Source organism: Thalassophryne amazonica, chromosome 4, assembly GCF_902500255.1.
Source record: "Thalassophryne amazonica chromosome 4, fThaAma1.1, whole genome shotgun sequence".
Lineage (NCBI taxonomy): Eukaryota > Metazoa > Chordata > Actinopteri > Batrachoidiformes > Batrachoididae > Thalassophryne > Thalassophryne amazonica.
Genome location: NC_047106.1, coordinates 62,478,006 through 62,491,791, shown reverse-complemented (window position 1 = coordinate 62,491,791; position 13,786 = coordinate 62,478,006). Strand labels below are relative to the sequence as shown.

Genomic DNA, 13,786 nt, shown 5'->3' with positions numbered 1-13,786 from the left:
GGAACCACCTCCAAAGTCAGATTCTGCAGCTGGGAAAAGGCCCAACTGACCACAAGAAGAGAATCAAGGCCATGTTCTCCTTTCTGATGGACCACATTTATAGACAGCCTGGAAGGCAGTCTGCAAAGGTATGTTCATTTATACTGTTAAGTCCATTTAAAATAAAAACCTAAATTAATAATTAATTATTCCCTTACTTTTTTGTGATTTGTTTTCTTTGTAAAACACACTTCTCACATTTACGTATGTCTTTAGTTCCAGAGACAGTCACCTGCTGAAGAGTGTTCCATAATCAGCTCATCCTCAGCATCAGAGGAGGAGGGGGACTCCACTGCTAACCCAGACAACCCAGAACCAGCGCACTCAGACACAACTGCAGCATCAGGGGGCATCAGAGCCTGGGTGAGAGCAAGAACCTTGGCAAGGGCAAATGTGTGAAGGATGTCCCTGGCAAGGCAAAGCCTCACTCCAAGAAGAAGCAGCGCTGTGATTATCCGGGTGCTGGTCATGCCCACGCACCATCTTCAGCATGATTGGGTGCTGCACTGCCCAAGGTAAATATTTACAGTACACTCAGTACACTAGAGAAATTAAAATATTCTGAAAAACTGTGGGGACGCGGAACTGTCGATTCATGTGATGAGACACACAATTCGACAAAACACCGGCCGCACACGCTACTAGCTGTTAGTGCTGTTAGCTGACAGTAAGAGAAAGTCACGTATCACCGCCGCCGAAATGGGTGAAATTAAGCTACCATACGAAAGTATCGATGTGGATTCTGATACAGAATTACCATTTCACATTTGATAGAGTTGATGGACGTTCACATTTGATGGATTACTCTGCACCCTGCCCGCTGTTGGAGCGGTACTGCCTCACGGTAAGCCTCGCCGACCCAATTACCTACAGAAAGATAAACCGTGCAAACAATGGAATTGGATTAGAATGGGAATAACCGCCTTGTGTCTGATGATTTGCGGACATTCATGCTGTTATACGGTCGCAAATATCCGTTTTACCGACTCCGCTAACAACGTCGCCGATAAAGGTCAATTTGCGACCGTATAACCACCATGAATGTCCACAAATCATCAGATGTAACCGGGTTATTTCCTAAGTGTAGTTTTAACTTTGACAGCACTATGTTCATGGTGTTCCAATCGTGGTAAATGTGAAATGTTTAATTTTTAAAATAGGTTTTAGAATGAGCAGGCTTTCAAACAGGTGTCAACTTTAAATTGATTGTTTACATTCACACCTGATCATGAACAATGCTCAGTGCCTTTACTTTTTAAAACTTTGTAAACATATGTAGGTAAACACAGAATTCAAAATTACTTTATTTGAAAATGGTGCACAAAGTTTTTTATGACCTTGACAACAATAGATCCCAAACATTCTGAGGTGTAGTAGCTCTACAGGTACTCTCTCATCAACTTCCCCATTCTGGATGAAGAGTTTCCAGTCAGAGCCTCCATTCCTCTCCATGCTTCCTCAGTGAGTTCATCACTCCAGTTTCCTGATGTGAAGTTTCCCTCTTCGTCTTCACGGTCACCTTCTGCAAGAGCCTGGTTTAGATACCTCAGGCTAAGAAGGTTATGGAGCACACATGCTGCGAGGGTGATGGACGGAGGGTGATTATCATTGTCAGACCACTGTGCCATGGTTGTCAGGAACACCCTCCACCTGCTTGCAAGAAGCATTCTCCACCACTCTCCTTGCTCTTGAAAGGCGAGAATTGAAGATCCTTTCCTCATGGCTTAGCTTCCTGTAAGGGAAAGGCTTCATCATCCATGTCCTGAGGGCGAAGGCATCATCAGCAACCATGTGGTAGTGAATGTCCTTGTCATCACTGGGCAGGGGCTCAGCAGGAGGAAATCCTGCATAGCAATCATCCAGGGCTTTGTAGAGGTCAGTCTCTCTAAACACTCCACCATCAGAAGTACTGCCCTCACTGCCAATGTCCGCAAACAAAAATCTGTAGTTAGCATTTACAACGGCCATCAGGACAATAGAAAAAAAATTTCTTGTAACTGTCGTTCTCAGAGCCTGAACCGACCAGTTTACAGAGAGCAATGTGCTTCCTGTCTATAGCACCACAGCAATTGTGTAACTGCCATCTGGTGCTGAATCCCTTGGCTACCAGCTTCCACTCCTCCAGTGTCTTGGGGCACTGCAGAACTTCCTCCATATACTCTGCAATGATGGCCTCACAGGTTTCAGAGATAACAAGACTGATGCTGTTGTGACCAACTCTAAACTGTAGGAGTCTCCTGATGCCAAGTGCTTCAACGTGATGGCCAGCCTCAAGTCAGGGCTGAGACTGAGTCTGTAATTGGTGTCTTGATTCTCGGGACAACTCTGTTCACCAACTCCTGAAACAGGGCAGGTTCCACTCTGAGAAAGCCCTTGTAGCCTTGTAGCCTTCTGAGAAAGCCCTTGTAGCCTTTTACATCTGTTTCCTGCTATTCCTTCACAAGAACATCATACTGTCCATACAGTGGCTGATGCAGGATCCACTATCTGACCCAGGACCTCCTCTTCTTTTGCTGTTCTTCTTGTGTGTTATCTCCATCTGCAGCAAAACATCAGCAGCAGCCATACTGTGGGTGACATTCCAAAAAACAGTCCTGGCGTTCCTCCGATGTGACATCTTGAATGGATGCTGGGAATTGTAAACCGACACTTTAGGGAAAAGGTGTGGGGGGGTGGATGACGTGGCTTATTGTGGATGATACGAGCCATTGTAGGCTGGACGGGGCTCAAATGACAGGTCGGAAGAAAAGGCAAAATGAGTTCATATGACATTCATCACCTCAGGCTGGCTTGAAAGCAAGGATGCATCGATCCACAATTTTTCACTTCTGATCCAATCCCGATACCCGAATTTTGATATCTGCCGATACCAATACATTTCCGATCCGATACCAGAGCTCTGTTTGCTTTGACATTATTATTATTGTTGATTTTATATGAAGATTTTCTTAAAAAGGAGACCTGAAAGTTGAGCTACAATTTGCCAGAAGGTGCATCTAAGATGAAAGACTAGATTTGATGTTTTGGTGAAAGAATTAGGTACTTTTATTTTTTTATAGATATTTATGGCATTATTTTTATAGACTTAAAGAGGAAAGACAGCACTCTCTCTGTCTGTCTGTCTGTCTGTTTGTCCTTCTCTATTTTCAATTTCAATGGAACTTTACTGATATGGGAGACATGTTTGCATTGTCAAAGCAAGTGTTACAGTAAAAGTTAAACATTAACACTAGAACTAAAGGAGTAGTCAATATGATGGTTTTAAATGTTTGATCTTAATTAAAACCATTCTCCTCCTGGCATCCTGACTTTGTATAAACCTTTGTCCTGTTTCTTCCTGTGTCTCCCAGATAAAGAGATGAGTTGTCCCGTCAGGTGGTGATACCATATTTTTACAAGTTAATAAAAGAGTAAGAATGCTCCCCGTCAAATTGACGGTCTTGGCGGTTCTAGTAGTGTTAGAGTTCTGGGAGTCCTAGTGTTAAGTCCTCTATCCCCCTCTGTCTGTCTCTGTCTCTCTCTCAATTTAATTTCAAATGAAACATGTCAAAGCAAGTGTTGGAGCAAAAAAAAGGTTCTCCCCCTCCCCTGCTCGCTTTCTCCCTCTCTCACCCTCTGTCTCTGTCTCTCTCTCTCTCTCTCTCTCTCTCTCTCTCTCTCTCTCTTCTGTAATTCACGCTGGCGCGTTGATGAGAAAACATACAGGTTAACGAACTCTCCGGTGCCAGACAGCTACAGCCACAGGCGTAGGAAATGAGGGAGGGAGGGTATATCAATCCCCCCCCACCCCCCAAAAAATTAACACTTCATGACCTATGGTTGTTTTTGAGCAAACCAAAAATGCACACCAAATTATACCAAAAATGCACACCAAAGTCAAACATATTAAGCAATATTTTACTTTCCACAGACAGACAGAAAACCTTTTTCAGTCTCTGGAAATCAGTTGATATCAATTTTAGTTATTTGAACCGAGGATCCTCTGGTCTTAAGTCCAACACTAACCAGGAGACCATCACCTCCCCTAAAGTGATAGAGAATAAGCTAGAGTAATATTAAAATTATAAGTAAGAAGAAACATGTTTTTAACCCCCTAAACTCTTATTTTTACATCATTTGAGGGTCCTTAATTAGAGGGGGACCTGTTTTATTTTGTCAATAAAGAGCAATTATAAAATGTCATGATATACAAATAATGAATGCTTATGAGTTCAATGGTACGGATATTTCATTACCTGAAAGATTTAACGTTCCATTCAACGAGGTGAAGCTGAGTTAAATGGAGCATTCCATCTTTCACTGAATTAAATATTCGTTTCATCAAAAGAATGTAAAAACATTAATTATTTGCTTTATATAACGACTAAAATTGATCCATTATTTGCTTTATATAACTGCTCAAATAGATCCTTGTCATTTAATATTATGTTCATTTATAAGCAACAGAAAAGGGACTTACAATTTGGTATGTGTCACTGGTGCTTTGACGTCAACAGTCCAACACGAACTTTAAATAGGAGTGCAAAAATAATTCTGACAATGTAGTCTGTGATGCCGTTTTGTCCAGCTTTTGATCCTTTTCATCCTAACAGCTCTTCATGCCTCCAGACAGCTTACGGCATCATGGATTTGTTTGTGTGTGTGTGTATGTGTATGTGTGTATGTGTATGTGTGTGTGTGTGTGTGTGTGTGTGTTAGAAGAATTTGCAGCGTCAATTAGCTTGGTCTAATCGGCGTCCATCAGCAAAACAAACACTGTGTTGGGAAAGTGTAAGTACACGGACCCACAACAGGGGGCGCAAATGAACGGACAATGGAATAGGTCAAATAACAAGACTTTACTGTTGTGAATGTGCACAACAAATACAACAAATTATAATAATGGACAAAAGTCAATTCACAAAGGTGTCGTGTGGGCAGGCTCGAAGATAGGAGACGCCTCTCCAAAGTAGAACCGGAACCACACGGTTTCCTCCGCCACCAGACCCCGGGAATACTGGAGCCGCCAAGTCCCGAACTCCCAGGTGGCCACTGCCTCCGCGTGTCGGACCAGGTACTGCTGGCGAGGAACAAAGAACAATTAAAGGAGGGCGCGTTTGCACCCAGGAATCCGAACGGTAGGAAAGCTACCTCCACCTCTCGTTGGAAAAGTAATCTCCAGAACAACGCCGGGTGGTGGCGGTAGAAATCGGCCAGGAGGGCCGGGTCCAGGATGAAGCTCCTCTTCACCCAGGAGCGCTCTTCAGGTCCGTACCCCTCCCAGTCCACCAAATACTGGAAGCCCCGGCCCATCCTACGGACATCTAAGAGCCGGCGCACAGTCCAAGCCGACTCGCCATCGATGATCCGGGCAGGAGGTGGTGCCGGACCGGGAGTACAGAGGGGTGAGGTGTGATGGGGCTTGATCCAGGACACGTGGAAAACGGGATGGATCCGCAGTGAGGCCGGAAGCTGAAGCCTCACTGCGGCTGGACTGATGACCTTGATGATCTTGAACAGACCGATATACCGGTCCTGCAGTTTAGGGGAGTCCACTTGAAGGGGTATGTCCTTAGTAGACAACCACCCTGCCTGCCCTGGCCGGTACGTAGGGGCCGGGGGCCGCCGACGGTCTGCATGGGCCTTCGTCCTCATCCGGGCCTTCAGCAAGGCAGAACGGGCGGCACGCCACACCCGACGGCACTTCCGTAGGTGGGCCTGGACCGAGGGCACACCGACCTCTCCCTCAACCACCGGAAACAAAGGTGGTTGGTACCCCAGACACACCTCGAAAGGGGAGAGGCCGGTGGCTGCCGACACCTGGCTGTTATGGGCATACTCGATCCAGGCCAGATGGGTACTCCAGGCCGCCGGGTGCGCGGCTGTCACGCAACGCAGGGCCTGCTCCACCTCCTGACTGGCCCGTTCTGCTTGCCCGTTGGTCTGGGGATGATACCCGGATGAGAGACTCACCGTGGCCCCCAGTTCCCGGCAGAAGCTCCTCCAGACTTGCGAGGAGAACTGGGGACCGCGATCGGAGACGATGTCTGTTGGGATCCCATGCAGCCGGACGACGTGGTGGACCAGGAGGTCCGCTGTCTCCTGGGCCGTCGGGAGCTTCGGGAGGGCCACGAAGTGGGCCGCCTTGGAGAATCGGTCCACTATTGTGAGGATGGTGGTGTTGCCCTGGGACGGCGGGAGGCCCGTGACAAAATCCAGGCCGATGTGGGACCAGGGGCGATGGGGCACGGGCAGCGGCTGGAGCAGTCCCGAAGCCCTGCGATGGTCAGCCTTGCCCCTGGCGCAGGTGGTGCAGGCCTGGATATAATCCCGGACGTCGGCCTCTAGGGACGCCCACCAGAAGCGCTTCCGGACAACTGCCACGGTTCTTCGCACCCCTGGATGACAGGAGAGCTTAGAGCCGTGACAGAAGTCCAAGACTGCAGCTCTAGCTTCTGGTGGGACGTAGAGTCTGTTCTTCGGCCCAGTTCCGGGGTCCGGGCTTCGTGCCAGGGCCTCCCGGACGGTTCTCTCTACGTCCCAGGTGAGGGTGGCCACGATAGTGGACTCCGGGATGATGGGTTCCGGTGGATCCGACAACTCCGTTTTGACTTCATCTTCATGTACCCGGGACAAGGCATCCGATTTCTGGTTCTTGGTCCCGGGACGGTAGGTGATCCGGAAGTCAAAACGGCCGAAGAACAGTGACCAGCGGGCTTGCCTGGGGTTCAGCCGCTTGGCGGTCCTGATATACTCCAGGTTCCGGTGGTCAGTGAAAACCGTGAATGGCACGGACGTTCCCTCCAACAGATGTCTCCACTCTTCAAGAGCCTCTTTCACCGCAAGGAGTTCTCGATTGCCGACGTCATAGTTCCGTTCGGCCGGGGTCAACCTGCGGGAAAAATAGGCACACGGGTGAAGGACCTTATCGGTCTTCCCGCTCTGGGAAAGCACAGCTCCTATCCCTGAGTCCGAGGCGTCCACTTCAACCACTAACTGGCGACTAGGATCGGGCTGCACCAGAACGGGTGCAGACGAGAAGCGCCGTTTCAACTCCTTGAACGCGGCATCGCAACGATCCGACCAGGTGAAGGGGACTTTTGGTGAGGTCAGGGCTGTCAGGGGGCTACCTACCTGACTGTAGCCCTTAATGAACCTCCTGTAGAAATTTGCAAAGCCGAGGAACTGTTGCAGCTTCCTACGGCTAGTGGGTTGGGGCCAGTCTCTCACCGCCGCAACCTTGGCCGGATCAGGAGCGACGGAGTTGGGGGAGATGATAAACCCCAGGAAGGACAAAGAAGTGTGGTGAAACTCGCACTTCTCACCCTTCACAAACAGCCGGTTCTCCAACAACCGCTGCAGGACCTGACGTACATGCCGGACATGAGTCTCAGGATCCGGAGAAAAAATGAGTATATCGTCTAGATATACGAAGACGAATCGGTGCAGGAAATCCCGCAAGACATCATTCGCCAATGCTTGGAACGTCGCGGGGGCGTTTGTTAGGCCGAACGGCATGACCAGGTACTCAAAGTGACCTAACGGGGTGTTAAATGCCGTCTTCCACTCGTCTCCCTTCCGGATCCGAGCCAGGTGATACGCATTTCTAAGATCTAGCTTCATGAATATTTGGGCTCCATGCAGGGGCGTGAACACTGAATCCAACAAGGGCAATGGGTATCGGTTACGAACCGTGATTTCGTTCAGCCCCCTGTAATCAATGCATGGACGTAGTCCGCCATCCTTTTTTCCCACAAAAAAGAAACCTGCACCCATCGGGGAAGTGGAATTCCGGATCAGCCCGGCAGCTAAAGAGTCCCGGATGTAGGTCTCCATTGATTCGCGCTCAGGTCGTGAGAGGTTGTACAGCCTGCTGGACATGAACTCAACGCCTGGAACCAAATCAATGGCACAATCGTACGGACGGTGGGGGGGAAGGGTGAGCGCCAGATCCTTACTGAACACATCTACAAGGTCATGGTACTCCACCGGCACCGTCCCTAGATTGGGCGGGACTCTGACCTCCTCCTTAGCCTGGGAACCGGGTGGAACCGAGGAACCTAAACATACCCGATGGCAGGTCTCGCTCCACTGAACCACTACCCCGGACGGCCAATCGATCCGGGGATTGTGTTTTAACATCCAGGGGAACCCTAAAATCACACGGGAGGTAGCAGGAGTCACAAAAAACTCGATCTCCTCCCGGTGATTTCCTGACACCACCAGAGTTACAGGTGGTGTCTTATGTGTGATTGGAGGGAGTAGGGAGCCATCTAGTGCCCGCACCTGCACAGGCGAGGTAAGCGCCACCAGAGGGAGCCCTATCTCCCGGGCCCATCTGCTGTCTAACAGATTCCCTTCAGAGCCCGTGTCCACCAGTGCTGGGGCCTTCAGGGTTAAATCTTCATAAAGGATTGTAACTGGGAGTCATGTGGCAATGTGGGTGTGTCCCACGTGAATGTCTCGGCCCTCCCCTAGCCCAGTCTCTAGGGGCGGGCGTTGGTGTTTAACCGCTCAGGGCAGTCTCTTACCTGATGCTCTATCGAGCCACAAACAAAACACGCTCCGCGGGCCAGCCTCCTCTGTCTATCTGGTGCCCTAAATGTGGCCCTGCTCGTGTCCATAGCTTCGTCAGCAGGGGGAGCTGTAACCACACGGAGCGTAGGGGCCGTGGAGCGTGGGGAGGGCGGAACGCGGTCGGAACCGGAAGGGAGAGGTACGGCGCGTGCCCGGCCACGCCCTTCGTCTCGTTCCCGACGGCGTTCTTCTAACCGATTGTCTAATCGTATAACTAGATCAATAAGCCCATCTAAATCCCGCGGTTCGTCCTTAGCCACCAGGTGCTCCTTTAGGACCAACGACAGTCCGTTTACAAAGGCGGCGTGGAGGGCAGTGCTATTCCAGCCGGACCTCGCAGCCGCGATGCGGAAGTCGACTGCATAGGCAGCTGCGCTCCGGCGCCCCTGTCTCATTGACAGCAGCACGGCTGAAGCGGTCTCTCCTCTATTTGGGTGATCGAACACTGTTCTGAACTCCCTCACAAACCCATCATATGTCTGAAGGAGCCGTGAATTCTGCTCCCAGAGCGCTGTAGCCCAAGCGCGTGCCTCACCGCGAAGCAGGTTTATTACATAAGCTATCTTGCTAGCATCAGTCGCGTACATGACAGGACGTTGTGCGAAGACGAGCGAACACTGCATAAGGAAGTCCGCGCACGTCTCCACACAACCTCCGTACGGCTCTGGAGGGCTTATGTATGCTTCCGGGGAAGGTGGGAGGGGTCGTTGAACGACCTGTGGAACGTCACTGTTACGCACAGGGTCGACAGGAGGGAGAGCCGCAGCAGCGCCCTGAGGGCGCGCTTCCACCTGCGCAGCGAGAGCCTCCACCCTACGGTTAAGGAGGACGTTCTGCTCGGTCATTAAATCCAACCGAGCCGTGAAAGCGGTGAGGATCCGCTGCAACTCACCGATCATTCCTCCTGCGGACGCCTGTGCGCCTTGTTCTTCCATTGGCCGTTCAACAGCCGGTTGACGCCCCTCGGGATCCATGACGCTGGCCGAGATATCCTGTTGGGAAAGTGTAAGTACACGGACCCACAACAGGGGGCGCAAATGAACGGACAATGGAATAGGTCAAATAACAACACTTTACTGTTGTGAATGTGCAAAACAAATACAACAAATTATAATAATGGACAAAAGTCAATTCACAAAGGTGTCGTGTGGGCAGGCTCGAAGATAGGAGACGCCTCTCCAAAGTAGAACCGGAACCACACGGTTTCCTCCGCCACCAGACCCCGGGAATACTGGAGCCGCCAAGTCCCGAACTCCCAGGTGGCCACTGCCTCCGCGTGTCGGACCTGGTACTGCTGGCGAGGAACAAAGAACAATTAAAGGAGGGCGCGTTTGCACCCAGGAATCCGAACGGTAGGAAAGCTACCTCCACCTCTCGTTGGAAAAGTAATCTCCAGAACAACGCACAAAATCCAAAAGGATACAATCCGTCAGCTGAGATACGTTACCTTCTAGGTAGAAACGATATCTCGGCAAAGAGGTGGAGACGTCGTCCTGCTGATATACTCCTGCCGATCAGATGATTGGTAACAGCTGTTGCAGGTGATGCGTGACAGCTGTCACCCTGGCTGCTCCTGTGAGGCGGCTGCGCCCTCTAGTGCCTGGAGCCCGCACTCCAGACAGGGCGCCCTCTGGTGGTGGGCCAGCAGTACCTCCTCTTCTGGCGGCCCACACAACACACTTGCCTGTTTAACTTAAAGGCCGCCCCCACTAGTGTATGCGTGAGTGGGGTTCACATTGTGCAATTATCAAGGTTGGGTAGGATTACTTTGAAAGAATATGTAGAAGAATTTTTAGGTCCATATTTGAACTGTGATGAACTATCAAGTGTCCTGATCCGAACTGTATGTCCTCTGGTTGAACTAGCAGGTGTTCAACCCAAAAAAAGGGCTTTATTAGTCATTCAGTCTGTCAGGGGCTTTCCAAGGCCTTTTAGGTGCTTTCCCGCAGGCCACGTGCGGGGGCCTCAGGCCAGCTGCACGTGTGGCTGAGGCCACGTGCGGAGGGGGCCTCAGGCCAGCTGCACCTGTGGCTGAAGGTCTTTTAAAAAAATCAGTTGTAAATCCTTCACGTTTTAATGGGAGCGTTTGTCACATTGAAATAATGGCCTAACACCTGCTTAGGGTTCACTAGAGGACGCTTCCAATAGAAAACCATGTCTTGGGAATGAAATAAATAAAAAAGTCGAAGGAGGAGCGATGCCCGCGGGTCTCCAATAAATAGACGAGCGCGGTTGTCATATTCAGTCTCTCTAGAGGACTCAGTTTGTCTAAGCTTTGTGTCGAAGGCTTAAATAAACTTAAAAACTCTGTGCATTTTATCTTGCTTAAGGCTGAATTATTCTAAAGTGTTGTGTCCTTTTTCTAGCATATCACTTGCAATTAGTTTGTGTTATCTAAATGAAGACATCCCGAGAAGACTAAAGACGAGCCGCGACAAATACATGTGGATTACATGTATATATGTACATACATTTGGATTACTTGTAATCTGATTACTTTTGGATTACATTTCAAAGTAATCCTACTGGCCTATTGGCAGTTACACAAAACATATGGAACCAATTTGCATGGTAAATGGAACCAAATTTGCACGCTAAATGCAACACAACACAAATGAGACGAATAATCCATGTCATGTGACATACAAAGCACCAATCAAATGACAAGGATCCACTCAGCTTTTATATAAAAGCCATTGATAAATCACCAGTTGATTGGCACTGTGCCATCTGGCACAGAAATGGTGTGACATATGTCCACTTATCATAAGACTTAGAATGTTTAAGTTAAAAAAAAAATAACCAACAAAATTTCATAATTTTCCTGTGTACAAAAATTATCAATGACTGTGAAATGACCCAACACAGATGCCATGCTGCCTTCAGAAATCCTTTGGCAGAATAATATAATTATCCTTGCTGTATTGTGTATTTTTATAATATTATACTGCTTACATTTAAAATAATAATTTAAAAAAACAGACCAAAGTAGCAGGCAGATAATCACATTATCAGCCTACCTTTCATTCACGGCCCTCCTTTGGCAAGTCAACATACATGATCAGTGTTCTTTTCAAGTTTACAAATCAAAATTTTAGAATCAAATTCTAGTGTACAGATGTGTGACAGGTGATTTATAGGCAACGTATTCCACCACACGTAACTCCAAATGAGTAGAGTATATACAACAGATATAACAGTCATGCGTGGGAATTAATTTCAGATGATCAGAGTACACTGATATTAATTTGGTCACAAATTCAGAACCACAAGATACTGTAACAGTTTGTTTGTGGTGTTGTATTCATTAAATACAACACCACTACCTGCTGCCAGCTGTCAGCGTCATAATCTGATCTATCTGCCATTTATCTCAGCAAGTGGAGTTTTTTACTTTTATTTTTACGTGGCATTCTAGCTGGGCCAGTCTGGTGAGCTGGTATCTGCACTCTAATTTACCTCCATTTCTGACGCACACAAATTTTACTTTTTTGATACCCCTAGTAAGCACAATTCCACAGCACTTTTACAAATTTGTTGTACAGATATAAAATTATTAAAAAAAATGTTCCGACCTGACTGTATGTACATAGTTAAATAGAGCTTATTGAGCTAAAGCTCCATTTTAACATTTTTTTTTTACGAACTGAAGTAAAAGGGTAGACACACACGCACACACAATGAATTTCAGAATTCCACAGGTGCATCAAAAACTAGATTTAAGGTCAAATAAATAATTGATGATAAGTCTGTCTGTCGTTCACAAACTCCGCGCAGAGTCGCAGCTCGAACAGTCTTACCGTTAACGGAGCGGTTGTGTCGTCCTGTCCTCGGCTGTGTTCAGTTACGCACTGACGTGAAGCAACTTGTCGGTTGTTTTTGTTACGCTCGCGCACATGACAGCAATAAATGTGTGCAGCGCGCGCGCACAGCGGAATGTGCCGAAGCAGAGGCGGAGATGTGGCGCGTGCATCGAGATTCATCAAGCAAAACAGTTTATCCTGGAAGAAGAAGAAGAAGAAGAAACGGAGCACGAGACAGGCAGCGAACTCCGCATGAGGGGAACAGTCCAACAGCGCGCCCCTCTTTCTTCTCTCTCTCTCTCTCTCTCTCTCTCTTCTGTAATTCACGCTGGCGCGCGGGTGGCACAGCCGATGTTGATGAGAAAACATACAGGTTAACGAACTCTCCGGTGCCAGACAGCTACAGCCACAGGCGTAGGAAATGAGGGAGGGAGGGTATATCAATCCCCCCCACCCCCAAAAAAATTAACACTTCATGACCTATGGTTGTTTTTGAGCAAACCAAAAAATGCACACCAAAGTCAAACATGCAACCCCTGGCAAAAATTATGGAATCACCAGCCTTGGAGGATGTTCATTCAGTTGTTTAATTTTGTAGAAAAAAAGCAGATCACAGACAGGATACAAAACTAAAGTCATTTCAAATGGCAACTTTGTGGCTTTAAGAAACACTATAAGAAATCAGGAAAAAAATTGTGGCAGTCAGTAACGGTTACTTTTTTAAACCAAGCAGAGGGGAAAAAATATGGAATCACTCAATTCTGAGGAAAAAATTATGGAATCATGAAAAACAAAAGAACGCTCCAACACATCACTAGTATTTTGTTGCACCACCTCTGGCTTATATAACAGCTTGCAGTCTCTGAGGCATGGACTTAATGAGTGACAAACAGTACTCTTCTTCAATCTGGCTCCAACTTTCTCTGATTGCTGTTGCCAGATCAGCTTTGCAGGTTGGAGCCTTGTCATGGACCATTTTCTTCAACTTCCACCAAAGATTTTCCATTGGATTAAGATCCGGACTATTTGCAGGCCATGACATTGACCCTATGTGTCTTTTTGCAAGGAATGTTTTCACAGTTTTTGCTCTTTGGCAAGATGCATTATCATCTTGAAAAATGATTTCATCATCCCCAAACATCCTTTCAATTGATGGGATAAGAAAAGTGTCCAAAATATCAATGTAAACTTGTGCATTTATTGATGATGTAATGACAGCCATCTCCCCAGTGCCTTTACCTGACATGCAGCCCCATATCATCAATGACTGTGGAAATTTGCATGTTCTCTTCAGACAGTCATCTTTATAAATCTCATTGGAATGGCACCAAACAAAAGTTCCAGCATCATCACCTTGCCCAATGCAGATTCGAGATTCATCACTGAAT

The 13,786-nt window shown here is 47.8% G+C and overlaps 1 protein-coding gene across 1 annotated transcript in view; it reads right to left on the bottom strand.

Moving 5' to 3' along the window:
• Positions 1 to 12,713, bottom strand: part of st3gal4 (ST3 beta-galactoside alpha-2,3-sialyltransferase 4) — a 155,766-nt gene extending 143,053 nt beyond the window's left edge. Inside the window, exon 1 of the mRNA XM_034168000.1 lies at positions 12,396 to 12,713. The gene's annotated coding sequence lies outside the window, so the exon portion shown is untranslated. The remainder of the gene's footprint in view (positions 1 to 12,395) is intronic.
• Positions 12,714 to 13,786: the final 1,073 nt, after the last annotated feature.